General features: G+C 48.8%; 1 long non-coding RNA gene across 5 annotated transcripts in view; it reads right to left on the bottom strand.

Annotated features, from left to right (window-relative positions):
- LOC106629784 (uncharacterized) overlaps window positions 1-14,559 on the bottom strand; it is a 316,151-nt gene that overhangs the window by 11,941 nt on the left and 289,651 nt on the right. For 4 of the 5 annotated variants that reach the window (XR_012582613.1, XR_012582611.1, XR_012582614.1 and 1 more), the window contains 3 exons: window positions 9,249-9,320; window positions 8,426-8,519; window positions 7,150-7,276 (listed from right to left, as the gene is read on the bottom strand). This is a non-coding gene — a long non-coding RNA (uncharacterized LOC106629784). Of the gene's footprint in view, window positions 1-7,149; window positions 7,277-8,425; window positions 8,523-9,248; window positions 9,321-14,559 lie in introns of all 5 variants that reach the window. The other variant, XR_012582612.1, reaches the window with a different exon arrangement.

Below are 14,559 nucleotides of genomic sequence, written 5' to 3'. Positions count from 1 at the left end.
GGCACTAAAGCAAACAACTTATCCCTGCTAATTGCAAACAAAATTGTACTAATTACAGACTTTTTGTTTAGAAGTCATCCCTAAAAATTAGTGTGTGCATCTGTGTGTGTGTGTAGGGGTGGGGCAATCTTTTTCCAAAACAAAGAAGTTTGTTTCATATTGAGCTGATGATTTATTTGACCAAAAAAGCCCTGCCAGGGTTTTGTTTCTGAGCAGGACTCAAGGGTCAGGTTCACCTGTAATTCTGGCCTGGCCTCACCTGGGAGCTGGAGATGGTGCTGGTGTTTGGCTCTATCTGAAGGACTGGAAGCTTCCACTTAACCCAAAAATATCTCAGCTCCAGGCCATTCTTGCATGGGTTTCACTGAATCAGGCCAGTAAATATTCACAAACAGTCATGGGCTTGGATCTGCACAGTCACACCAGCTCCTGCACAGGGGCTGCACAGTTTTGCCCCCTGGAAAATCACATTTCCTTACCTGCATGGAGCAGCTCCTGGAGGCACTGAGGGGAGCAGGGAGGGACCCCAGGCTGAGCAGGTGCTGCCTTCCCAAGGGGAGCTGTGGCACTGGAGTGATGCAGGGATGAGTCACACAGCTCAGCAGCTCTGGGAGGGAAGGTGGGCGAGCTGGGCTCCTCTGCAAGCTGGGCAGGCAGAATTTCCCTTCCCCAAATCTTCCTCCCCCTGTCTCTGTTTTCACTAGCTAAGCATCCTCGCTGACTCTGACCTACATTTGAAACAGTTCCAGAATGCAACAGATCTGTGTTTCTGGGGAATTTGATATTTGCTAAAAATTTTAATCCAACCCATTTAAAAATGTTGCATGTTAACTGAGCAAACACAGCCATCAGAAAAGTCTACAAACCCCAAGCAATTGTCCTGGATTGTTTACAACACACTGCTATTAATGAGCATCTGGGACAAGTATGGGATCTCCTACTATGGATCTCATGATCTGTACAATAATGGCTGATTTTAATTGACTTTTGCTTCATATAGCAAATCCCAATTGGAGAAGTTCCAGGACGCTGCTAGTGAAGAGCTGTGGGCGGGTGCATGTTTTGAAGTGATGGTAAACATTGTGACATATACTGTGTGTGCCACATATTCTCGCATGCACATTTTGACTTTTGTTGCCTTGGCTTTCACACAGCATCTCGAGCATAGACATCCCTATTTGCCAGTTTGAGTGGAAATCTGTTAATATGTGAGCGCTGCTCGCCAGCACGCCCCACCAGGGCTGGCTCCAGCTCCTCTGTCCCCTGTCCCACGGTCACCAGCCCTGCTCATCCGTGCTCACAGGGGTGCTGGGAGCTCTGGGACGTGGGGCTCAGCTCAGGAGCAGCCTCTGATTTCCCCTGTAAGTCACATCACTGAAAGGGCCTCGCTCTTCTGCTGCTCTGAGTTCTGTTTTCCTTTCAGGAGATGCTGAATGCCAAATTTGGTCAAGCTGTTTTAGCACTTGGAGTGCTGTGGGTGTTAAAATACCTCTAAAGGTCTTGGAGTGCAAGCCAGATTACCTGTATGATGTATTTTAATGATTAGCCAGCCCTTCTGCTTGAACTGAAATCTGTCCTGAATCCACAGCAGCTCTTTGGGAGCCTGAACTCAGCCAAGATTTGCAGAGGTGTTTTAATCTGACACATTAAAATGTCCCCTGCTACATATCCCATCCTGCCCGGCTGCAATATCCTGGCCAATATTAGACTAACAATTTGGGCATAGGCTCTTTCTGCAAAGCCATTTGCATCACCCAGAGCGGAGCTGTGAGGCATTTACAGGCACTGGAGCTTTGTGTCCTGTCCCTGGCAATGAGGTGAGCACAGAGAGGGAGCTCTGCTGCTGCCCACTCCTGCCCTGTTCCCAGAGTGGGACACCTCTGCAGCAGCTCCTCCACTTTAGCCCTGAAATTATTTTTTTTAAGGAAGGAAAAAATAAGATTAAAAATAAAAGAGATATGTTCCTCACCACAGCAGAACCACTTCTCACAGAGCCCACCTGGCTGTTAGACAAGATTGCTGCAGGAGAGGTTTGCATGTGAGGAGAGCAGCTGAAGCAGCTGCTGGAACCCTCTCTGCTGCACACAATGCAATAAATGCTGGGGAAAGGGAGTTTTGGCAAGGTAATCCTGCCACAGTTCCACTCAATGCAATAAATGCTGGTGAAAGGAGTCTCTGCAAGGTAATCCTGCCACAGCTCCAGAGCTGCCCAGCACTCTGCCTGGCCAGGAGCCTCCTCTGTGCTCAGGGAACCAGCTGGGATGGCAGCCAGCCTGGGAAGGGAGAGCATTCCCAATGAGCAGCATTGGGAGTGCTCCCCTCAGCACAGCTGCCACCATCACCATCACCATCATCATCACCATCACCATCATCATCACCAGCAGCAGCAGCAGCTCTGCAATGGGGAAGGCAGTGCTGCCCAGCCCCAGGGGATGCTGGCTCTCACCTGCTGCTTCTGCCTGGTCCCACACTGCTCCCCCTGCTTTCACCTTCCTCCACCCTGTTCCCACCTGGTTCCCCACTGTCCCCACCTGGCTGCACACTGCTCCCCCTGTCCCCATTGCCTCCACACCATCCCCTTGCCCATCCCCATGCCCTGACCCCACCTGTGCTTGCCCAGGACCAGAGGCTGCCAGGGGCTGCTGGGAGGCCCATGGATCCTCCTGAATACGTTATCTAAAACCGTCTTTCAGTATTTTTAACATATCTCCTGGCACAAAGTGCCCATTGTTTTCACTGGTCTCTGCTGATTCTGGGTTTATTTTCCTTCCTCTATCCTCAAGCCTCTATCTGGTGTCCCTTTCTCTGCCAAACTATTCATTTGCTGCTGAACAATCGTGTGTTTGTGTTTCAGGGAGTTCCCTGGTTTGTGCATCTTTCCATTCTATTGGCCATACATCTTTTTCTCTGCAGATTTTCCCTTATTGTGAAATGTGGCTATCTGCTAATGCCAATATTACTCCCTGAGAATTCTTTTTCCTTGCATCATGAAGGATTTAAGTGGAAAGCCTTCAGCACAGTGCAAATTTCACTCCTGAGAAAATCCATCTTTTGAGGTAGCTGATTTTAATTAAAGAACACTCTCCCTCTCTCTCTCTCTCTGGATTATACTTTAATTTCAGTTTCTATCACAACATTAGATACTTCTTAGATAAAATGTATTTTTGTCTCCTTTCATCAGTGATTATCTGGAGTTCTTAAACACTTGGGGTCAGCAGCTGGTCCCCAGTTGATGTAGTTCAGGAATAATTCTATTCAAAGGAATTAATTCACAACAAAATTGGTTTTAAGTTCAAAATCAGGCAAAATGTTCATAATATTTTGCCCTCATTGCATATGTGAGAGTGAAACTCTCAGAAATATCAGTAATAGCAGTGGTGGTAATAAACAATAATCTCTGAAGTGTAGAACACCTTCCACCTGAGCATTTCAGCTTTAAGCTGCTGTCATATGAAGAAATGTCATTATCCTAATTTTACACCAGGAAAAAGGAGTGACAGGAAGTTAAGAAAGCAGCTGAAAATCTCATAACAAGAGCTGAACCTCCACCTCCTGATCTCCTGCTTCTAACACCCTCAGCACAGAGGGAATCTGTTCCCAGGGGATATCAAATTGAGGTCTTGCAAGTTAATAGTTACGGAAGAATCAACACTGTTCAAACGCAAGTGCAGTTTGAGTTTCTGCCTCCATCATTTTGCCAAATTAAGACTGAAATATTATCGGTATCATAACCTAAATTGTTTATGCATGATAAATTTGCACAGTTAAACCATTTCCAGGCTTGTCCCAGAAATGGCTGAGCGTAATCCCGGGCAGGGAGAGCCCTGCTGCAGATTTGGAGCTTTGCTGCTGCAGATTTGGAGCTTTGCTGCTGCAGATTTGGAGCTTTGCTGCTGCAGGGGAGGCTGGGTGAAACCCTGCCCCTTCTCAAGCCAAAGGCACAACCTCCTCTGATGGCAAAGTGGGGTTCTGGCCAAGGTGCCCATGGCCACCAGGGCTCCTCCTCTCCAACCAGCGCCTGTGGAGCACCAGGGATGGCTGTGACTGTACATATGTCCATGTATGAGTGACAGAATGCAGGCAGATGCACAGAAACCCACACAGAAAGGATGGGATGGGAGAGTTCAAGCTGCCAGGAGGGGGTTGTTCTATTTTGTTCTATTTTCTGTGTGCTGAACGACACGCAGCAAGTTGTTAAGTCACTGCACAGGCACTGCAGACTCTCCCCCACTCCTTTTGTCTGATTTTTGCCTGGTTTAGTGCCCCCTCCAGCCTATGCACGATGCAGATATGGATCTCTGCTTAGTCATGCATTTCTGTGCTGAGCAGAATTAAAGGAAAAAATATCTATGTAGGATAAGGGTAGGAATAAAATGTGCTCTGGCAAAGCGCTTCAAACTGCCTTTCTGCCAGTAAGCCATTAATTTGTGCTTCTTTGTTTTCTCCAAGCTCAGAATAATTCCCATCTGCCTCGACTCACTATCTAGCTCAGAAAGGAAGAGGTCCTTTTTTGAGCAAGGATGAAACAGGAAACTTTGTGTACAAATGAAGAATGGAGCTTGGAATTCTGGTGTTTCTACCACTGGGACCTAAAATAACTTGAGGTCCTGCTCTTTTAATTAATTTCATTCTGATGAGCCTGCCTCTCCTGTTCTTGTGTTTTTTCCAGGCTTTTGTGTTCCTGGCCTGCCTGCAATCCATATGTATTCCCCTTCTCTCTTCCTGCTGAAGCTGAAGACGCAATCACATCTTTGAACCATCTGGTTTTTAATTTATTATTCTCCCCCACTGCACTGATGGGCTCTCTCGTGTTCCTGTCAGGGAAACAACTTGGCTCCTGTTTATCTAAGATATGTTAACACGCTGTTCCTCTTCTGGGCACTCGCCTGGGCTATTGGATTTCCTGAAATTAAACACTGGGGACTTTTTAATATTATTTTCCTCATCAGACCAGGGAATACCCCCTACCTTTACAGCCTCTCTTCCTCTTTTTGTTGTTCCAGTGAGCATTTTACCACTCTTGCTAAATTTAGGCTAATATCTTGTTTTTTCTGTCCTCTCCACATCATTCCCAGGGTGATTCACTGGAGCCTGCCTGGACACGTTCCTGTGAAGAACATGGTGAGGAACCCACTCATGTGAGGCCAGAGAGCACCAGGATTGCCCAAAGGAGGCACAGGGATCCCTCAAGAGCTCCTGGTATGAGGAACATGGTGAGGAACCCACTCATATGAGGGCAGAGAGTGCCAGAATTCCCAAAGGAGGCACAGGGTTCCCTGCAGAGCTCCTGCTGTGTCCCCATGGGTCAGGACAGGAGATTTAGGAAAATCCTTCCATATTTTGGCTCACTCACCCCCAGAATGAGCAGAGGGACCCCACAGTGCCAGGGGCAGCTGCTGTCCCCAGCTCCAGGGAACCTCAGGATGGAGAATAATGTGGATTTATATTTTTGTTACTTTACTTTCCTCCAGTGCCTCCCGAGAGCCTTCTGAGGCATTCCATTCTTTAATAAGCTGAAAGTGCTCCAAGATTTTTCTAATGAAAATGATATAGGAGCACACAGTGTTATTATTAAAACCTCTCTCTTTTTTCTCTAGGAACTGCTAAAATACATTTACAGTTTATATCCTTTTTGGTGAGCATTAAAGTTTCTAATTTAAAATAATAAAGCCTGGTTTGCTCACTTTCTTTCCCTTCTATTTCAAAAATATAAAAACCTGACAGTTTTCTAACTATTCTTATTTTGCCGAGTGATTTTTGGATTTCAATAAAAGTAACACTGTGGTTACAACACTTTGTGAGATAAGCAAAAAGATTTTTTTTTTTTTTTACAGCACAATTATGGAAATTTCAAAGAATCTTATAAATATCCTGCTATTTGCATACATGAGATAAGCATATTTTAGTGATGCTTGTGACAGGCTAGCGAGGAAAAGGAGTGGGACAGGCACACAGCAAACACAGGCAAACATGAGGGGGTGTGTGTGCCCTGCTCCAGTGGAACCTGGGCTGGGTGGGTGCAGGATCACACCTGGGGCTCCCCAGGGTGGGCACTACCCCGGCTGTGCCTCAGTTTCCCCTATTTGTTTATGGCACGGGCAGTGTGCTCAGCCCAGGTGGGGAGAGAGGAGTTAATGCTCCATTCCTGAGCTGTGTGTGCCCTTGGCAGGGATTCCTGTGCCTGCTTTGGGAACCCTGATGCTCTCTGGATGGGGTTCCTCACACCAGGAGTTCTGCAGGGATCCCTGTGCCTCCTTTGGGCAATCCTGGTGCTCTCTGCCCTCACATAAGTGGGTTCCTCAGCAGGTTCCACACACCAGGAGCTCTGCAGGGATCCCTGTGCCTCCTTTGGGAACCCTGGTGCTCTCTGGGGTGGGTTCCTCACCATGTTCCTCTCACCAGGAGCTCTGAAGGCATTCCTGTGCCTCCTTTGGGCAATCCTGGTGCTCTCTGCCCTCACATGAGTGGGTTTCTCAGCAGGTTCCTCTCACAGGAATGTGTCCAGGCAGGCTCCAGTGAATCACCATGGGAATGATGTGGAGAGGACAGGAAAATAAGACGTTAGCCTGAATTTAGTGAGGTACAAACACGTGGAAGGCCTGCCAGGCCCTGGGGCATGGGGCCACCTGCGCTGCCACTGCCTCCCTGTGGCACAGGCCTCACCCCTGGGGACAGGGAGCCTGTGCCAGGCAGGTCAGCACTGCCAAAGGGCCAACACAGCCCCAGAGAACAGCTGGGGCCGGCCTGGTGTCCCACACATCCCCATGGACCCCTGAGAAGGAGCCAGAGCTGTTCTGGAACGGAGCTCTTCTCCTGCTGCCTGCCCTCCTGTTTCTGAGCTGGAAATCTCTGCTGGTGATGCCTCAGAGCTGCTGGGGAGCTCCCAGAGTTAGTGTGGCAATTTTCTCAGCCCTTTGTCGAAAAGGGAGAGTCCACATGAAAATGCAGTGGCATTCCAGCTGCATAAACAGTGCAAATTGCTGCCAAACCAAAAGGCAATTGAGCTAACAGAACCCCAAACAAACAGCCCCCTCCACACACACTTCTGTGTCCCCATTAGAGCTGCAGGTTTCCATTCTGCAGATCTCCCAGCCATCTGCTTGGCCCTTGAAAGAGTCCTTGAGAAACCGAAAAATGAAAAGCACTTACTTTCTGAAAATGAATCTTGGCTTCTCAGAGCCTGGCTTTCAGGGGAGCTCCACTCCAGCCTTGATTTCTGTAAGTGCAGATACTCACTGTGTCCTGAACAATTAGATGCCTTTGAGGATGCTGAAAGCTAGACATAAAAAAACCAAATCAATCTGGAACCAAATTTCAGCCTTGTTTGACAACTGACACGATTTCTAATGCAAAGAATAAAAAAAAATCCAACCACCAAATGAAATAATAAAATAATCCCCAGAAAACTCAGAACTTAAAGGAAAATCTACCAAATGGACCCTTGACTCTTTGGGTTTCAAACCATACATTTTTTCTATCAAATTTTCTTTAACCTGCTTAGAAAAAAAATTACAGAGGCACAGATCCATCTTTTCTCCTCCCTGCTGAGGCAAGTGACCTTCCCCAGAAGCCAAAGCCCCTTGGCTGGTGCAGCACAGCCAGGGACCCTCAGGAGGTCACTGAGGGGTGGGGATGGATTTGTTCTGGTCCCTGGTGTCTGCAAATCCTTCTTCTTCACCAAAAATTGGGCAGAGATGGGCTGGCAGCATTACCCAGAGCCTGCAGGCTCTCTGGGGCCACTGACAGCCTCTGGAGCTATGGCATGGGGAGCGTACAGGCTGGAGCTGCCCAAACTGCAGAAACTCTGCTGTAATTTGCTCCCAAATTATAACAGAATTTCTCTTCTGCCCTCCACAGAGGCTGTCCTGGACACAGCAAGGATGACAAGCAAGCTCTGCCTCCCAAGCAGCTGATTGGAATTTTTCTGTGATACTCACAGGAAAAATAGAAGCACAAGGCAAGAGGCAGTTTTGCCTCATCAGCTAATGATCCTTGACTCTCTCCCTCTGTGTTTTTGGTGGCAAACAGAAGAGGTCACACCTGCAGCTGTGCAGGTGTGTCTTTATCAGAGCCCTCAGGGGTGAATTGTGCAGTGGGGCAGGTGCAGGGGTGAATTGTGCAGTGGGGCAGGCCCAGGGCACTGAGCTGGGGCTCGGGGTCACTCCTGCCTGTGTCCCCAGCCCTGGGCAGAGCCCCCAGCCCTCAGCGTGGGCCTGATTGCAGGGCTGGCCCCAGCTCTGCCCTCTGCCCAGGCTCTGTCTGTTCAGCTCCTCGCCCAGGCCACTTCAGAGCCCAGCTTGGGGATGGAGCAGAGCTGCAATCTTCTTCTCCTATTGTCCCATTGATTGTTTGGGCTCTGGAAGAGCCTTCCTTTTTGAAGAGCTTTTTCTTTTCTTTATTTTTTTTAATCTTCCCCCACACACACCTTTTTCTTCTCATTTTCAACTGGCACCAGGAGGGCAGAACAGAAGAGGCTGCTCAAAGACGTTTTCAGTTTGCTTTCTCTCAAGAGATCCTAGCTGCTGGCAGAAAAAACAAGTTCCTGACAGGAAAAAGACCCTCCACCATAACAAGGCAGCCCTCCCTCCCCAGCTGCTGGATTGCTTGCAGGGGCTGGGGATGGAGGTCTCAGGGAGGATGGGATGCAGAGGAATGCAGAAGGGAGGAAGGGATTTGCCATGATGGTGATGGCTGTGTGATTGGAGCTGACAGGAACAATAGTGCATGGCTGTGTCTACACTGCCTGCTAGACACACGCTGGCCTCCCAGGAAAGGGGAGCACAGTACTTTTAAATTAAACTGGATGGGGCTGGGAAACAGAGGGAAGGCAAAAGGAAATAAAACATAAGGGCTTTCAAACTGCTGGGTGAGCTGGTGTGCTCCTTCCAGCCACAGCAAAGCACGGCTGGCAATGGGAAAGTGGGGCTGATGCAGGTCTGAGCCACCCCTACACATACCCAGCTGTGGGTGATGGAGAGATCAGGCACCCCAGAGAGGAGAGAGCCCCAGGTCCCAGAGCAGCAAGGCTGAAATGCCTTTATCCCACTGGGCACCAGCCTGCTGCAGGAAAGGGCAGTGCTCTGACACAGAGGAGACAATGTGGGCATCTCAGGGAGCATCCCTCCAGGGTGAAACACAGGCACCACACTGCATGCAGTGGGCAGAACAAAAAGACCCCAACACCTCTCAGCCAGGTGCCCAGCTCCAGTAAAATCCATGTCCAATACAGCTGGAAGAGCTGTCCTTACCCACCACAGCAGATCCACGTTTCTGTGCTGGTCCAGCTCTGGTGATGGTTGACACTCACTCCTTTCTGTCACCTGGAAAATCAAGACAACTTTCCATTCAGTTTGGTGTTTTTCTCCTTTCCAAAGCTCTGGCTGTGATTGATGAAGCTGCCTGGCATTGTCAGAACTCACCTGAACTAATAAACAATGGAAATGCCTTTATTTGTGCTAGTGCCAGATCCATCCCCCTCACAGCCCCAGGTGTGCTTTTTGCTGGAGCCCATGATGTACTACCTGAACCCCTGCTCACCATCCTTCATGTTGATTATTTACCATTTTCTGCCTTTTATCTATTCTATGAACATTTTGCCCTAATTGCTCAGCTATTTGTTGATTATCCTGCAGTCGTTTGTCAGATCCTTTTATTCATTAATCTGTGAGACCCTTCAGTTGCTATTCATCTGATAAGGAAGTTTTTAACCACCAATTCTCTCAGAGTCATATCTCACTTCATGTCAAGGCCTTCAAAGGAGCAGAACCACGGCTGGCTGCAGCTGATGTGGAGTCACTCAGATGGGAACACCACATCCTCCTTTCTGCCACTCACCTGCACTAACCTCCTCCAAGCTTCCTTTGGAAGCTGAGTTCTCCACATCCTGAGGTTTGTGGGCATTCTGCTCTGTGCACTCGCTGCTTTGTAACAAAACCCTTGTTCAGCAAAACGAAATCCTTCCTGGTGGCTGAGCCCGTGGGGAGCAGGGCTGACAATGCCCGCGGGACTGGCACTGCCAGCTGCCACTGGCAGGGAGTGAGGTGAGCTGAGCCCTGCCCTGCCCCCTGCTCTGCTCTGCACCCCCTGAGCCAGCCCTGCTCTGCCCAGCCCCTGTGGAACTCAGTGCATCCCTCCGGGTGTCCAGAGCTGCCAGGGGGCTCAGAGACCCTGGCACACAGCCCAGAGCACCTGCAGGTTGGATTATGACCCCTGGAACAAGTTACCTGCTTTGTATGAGGACCTGAAAGTCACAGAAGTTTTGAATAGTACAATAATAAAATTATCACTGGGTGAAAATGTAGATTTTAGGATTTTTGGTATGGAGGTTATGGGGACAAGATGGAGGAACATGGGCGTGTCCAGCCTTTCTTATTCTTCTTCTTGTTCTCCATTTTCTGCAGTGATGTTGGCACTTTGGGATTGGTTTAGAGTAGAAGTGCACTGTCTAACATAGGTGAAAGGTATTGGGAATTAAGTGTAAATATGTTATATTTAGAATAGAAGCTCACTGTCTAACATAGGTGATAGGTATTGGAAACTAATTGTAAATATGTTATATTTAGAATAGAAGCTCACTGTCTAACATAGGTGATGGTTATTGGGAATTAAGTGTAAATATGTTATATTTAGAATAGAAGCTCACTGTCTAACATAGGTGATGGTTATTGGGAATTAAGTGTAAATATGTTATACATAGTTTGTAGTATAAAAGATCAACATCACCTCAGGGGTGGTCAGAGTGCCTGTGGCTGCCCTGCTGAACAGACCTTGGCTGGGCAGAAAGGAAATTTTATAGATAAGAATTAATAAACAACCTCAAGACCGAAAAGTGAAGAGCTCTGACTCGTTCTTCAGCTGTGCGGGCCAAAACAGAGACATCCTGCACATCTCGGGGCAGCAATTATCAGCCAGCTACTCGAGAAGCCCCAGCACCTGTACAGCACATCTCTGCTGCATGGGGATCTGTCCTGGCAGAGGCAATTCAACCTGCACAGCCCATGCCCATCAGGAGGCTGCAGCACTTCAGCTCAGTGCCCTGCACCGCTGGAGCTCAGAGCTGCTGGTGCCCTGTGTCCTGCTCCAGCCCGCCCTGTCCCTGTCCCTGTCCCTGTCCCTGTCCCTGTCCCTGTCCCTGTCCCTGTCCTGTCACCCACCCAGGGCTCCCCAGGCCCATCCTGTGCTGCACTGAGCACGCTGTATTTCAAGGAAGCATGACTAGGGTGTTGTGCCACTGGCTGCCCTCCAACAAGATAATCCAATTTTTCTGATTTCCAGACTAAATATACTCATTCCTTTTGACAAGGAACTGCGGTGTCAATAAGATTGGAGATGCACAGACAATAGCCTGGAACACGGTATCCTCCTCTTTGTGCCAAATTGGCACTTGTTTCCCTGGCTGACAGAGGCAAACCATGCATGAGGTGATTCCTGGGTCCAGCCAGCCCAGCTCTGCAGCTTCAGCCTGACTGAGCTGCTGCCCTGCACCCTGCTCCCACTGCCTGGGCTTCTCTAAAAGCTTAGCTGGAGGATGACTCACTTCAGTGAGCATCAGAATAAAATCCTGCATACAATTAACTGTGCAGTACAGTGCTCTCAGCCAGGCAGAGCATGGGGCTGGGCAGCTTTGGAATTAACTCCACACTCTGTTTATCAGGAGCCTGGCCTTCAATGCCTCGTATAGCTCCTAAATATTTTACCTCTTGTTGCACTAATTGAACCTTTTGTCTGTTGACTTTCAATCCTCCCTCCTGGACTGCAGCCAGATCCTCCAGTCTGCTGACACACTTGTTCTGTTCTGCAGAATCTGCCCAGTTCAGGTGTGAGCACATCTGAGGTCACACACCCCCTGCAGGCTAATTTCCCCACATCTGGGTGATGGTTATGTGACAGACCACAGGAGCTGGTGAAATCCTTGAGGAACTCAAGTGAAATATTGTTTTCCCCTCCCGAACTGTAAACCCCAAACTTTTACCAACATTTCTCTGCTGAAGAGCTGAAGAAAAATGCCTTTGCTGGATCTATGGCCAAAAACCACTTAGGCTCCTGGTACTGCTGCAGCCGTAATTTCTGGCATTTTAACAAGAAGAGGTGATGTTTGCAGAGTTACAGCATTTAACGCTCTGGAATCCACAGTCAGATGCATCTCTCTATTTCCCTTTAGTGCCAGCCCCACAGGGGAATTACACACCTGGGTCACTGCACTGGCACTCCCTGATCCAGCAGGCTCTGCCTGGGTACTCACAGCATTTCTGCAGCCTTGGATCAAGCCCTGCTATTAAAGCAAAGGCATTAATCTTCCCATACTCCAACTTAGCTCAAGCTTATACTTGCAGAAAGGTAACTGACCCTCATCCTGAGCTCCTCTGACTGTTTCAGGAGCCTTTACAGGAAAACATCATTTTGTAGGCAAGGTAATTATGAGTCTTTCTATTTCTGTATTATACTTGCACAGTTAGTCAGATCTGAACTCACCTGTTTTGTTTAAGGAACAGGCTGCTGAAAAGCCCATTTTTTATCCTGTACATGATGCTGAATACAAAAGCCCTCAGGCACAGTGTCCATAAGCAGTTTGCACTGGAGGGTGTGTGGGGCAGAGCTGAGACTGTCCCTGCCCCACAGGAGAGCCCTGTACACCCCTGTCTCTTGGGGCACCTCGTGGGCACCCTGGCTCTTGCAGAATACTAATTTCCACAGCCACTGAGGCACCAGAATCTAATAACAGTTTGGGCTCCCAGGAGCTTGTTTTTCATTGCTGTTGTACACTTCTGCCAATTTATGCATTAAGACACTAATGGATTTTATATTCCATCCAGCCAGATCTTCTCCCAGGCTCTAGCTCCCTCCAAACCCTATTTCACATCCACTTCAAATGCCATTTCCAAGATTTATCCAGTCCAGACAGGATACCCTCTGCCTTCCTGTGGGCAGACAGCCACAGACTGCAGGACACTCAAGGGCCCTCTCCTCCCTCTCCCACAGCTTTGGGTCTGTTTGTCCATCCTCTGCACCCGGATCCATGGAAGCCATTATTGTTTTGCCTAAGAAATTCTGAGTTCCTTTTCTTTCCAGAGAATCCTTCCAGTCCTCCAGTCTGCCCCTAATTTATGTCAGCAGCATTCCCAGTTCCTCCAGTGATGCCTGACATCCAGCAAACTCTGAATGCCAGTTCATCATCATCCCCCAGCAACAGTGCAGCACCTACACCAGCAGCCATTTTATAGGAATGGGTTTTTTTCTTCTTCTTTTTTGGTTTTAATTTTTTTTTTCCAGTTGAGGCTCAAAACCAGCCCTCGCTGGCAGCCAGCTGCAGTTAACTGAGTCTCAGGGTCTCTCTGGTCCCTGTCTCTATGAACTAACAGCTTTCTTTACCATGGGGGATCCTCCTCTCCTGTACCCTTACCCTGCAAAGGAGCACAGGAGTCCAGGGTGTGCTCTGGGTGACACAGGACCATTCCAAACACCTCAATAATGATGGTGATGATGTTAGGATATTATGTACAATGAAAGGATCACTCTGTGAAACAGACCCCAACAGCTTCCCAGCATACTCACTTCAAGTCTACCCAGTAACTTTGAGCTGGCAAGAGAATAACCAGCCCCAGAAGTGCTGCAGCCAGTGTCACCCTCTGTGCCATGGCCCTTGTCACCAGTGATGTCCTCACCTTAACCCTTCCTTGCCCACAGGAGCTCCTTACAGACGTGCTGTGCCCATGTGGAGCACACAGAAATCTCCCTGCCCCTCCACGGCACAGCCCAGGGTCACCCTGCCCTGTCCTGTGTGTCAGCCAGGGGCTGCTGGCTGAGAACCGTGCAGAGGAGTGGCTGCCAGTGAAGGTTTGCCCTCCCCAGGTGTCCCTGTGCAGTTTGGGGTCCCTGATGGCCTGCAAGAGAAGCTGTGATGCCCCGTGCTGCGCTGTGGCAGTGCTGTACAGAGAAGGACCCTGTGATTTGTGGTGCTATAAAAGCTGGAAACCTCCATCATTGCCTTTTATATATAATTGAAAACACAAGAATTGACTGCAGTGCCAAGTGAGGAAGGCAGCAGCCCTGAAGGAAGCACACCGAGGCGGCCGCCAGCCGCTGCTGCCTGACTCCTCCTAATAGAAGGCTGAAAATAAATCAGAATTATTTCCAGATTAGAGGGAAAAAAATCCTGTGAAGACGTTTCAGTCAAGCACAAAGAACACAAAGACAGCAGTCTCTTAGCCAGTCAGCACAGCATTTGCTTTCCCCTGGTCCTTTGCTCTCCTGATCTCCTCCTGTTCTCAAAAACAAACCGGCTTCATCTTTTTTTCCTGTCTGACACAGGTGAACACGCAGGATTGTAAAGCTGCTGCATCCACACTGGCGTGTCTGTGAGCAAGCCATGTGTGTCCCAGAGTCTCCCTTTTAATTTTGTTGGCAGAGGTCCCAGCCAAGCTCACCAAATCAGCGTGGCTCCTTTCTGAACTCAGTTACAGCAGCAGCGAACACCAGCCTACAGCCACAGCATCCAGGACAATGAACTCTGCTCCTCCTGGCATCACCTGTCCCAATCCCAGCCCTACAGAGCCCTTCAGC

This window comes from Zonotrichia albicollis, chromosome 14 (genome assembly GCF_047830755.1).
Source record: "Zonotrichia albicollis isolate bZonAlb1 chromosome 14, bZonAlb1.hap1, whole genome shotgun sequence".
NCBI classification, from domain to species: domain Eukaryota; kingdom Metazoa; phylum Chordata; class Aves; order Passeriformes; family Passerellidae; genus Zonotrichia; species Zonotrichia albicollis.
The sequence above is the reverse complement of the archived record's forward strand: the minus strand, read 5'-3'. Positions and strand labels throughout refer to the sequence as shown.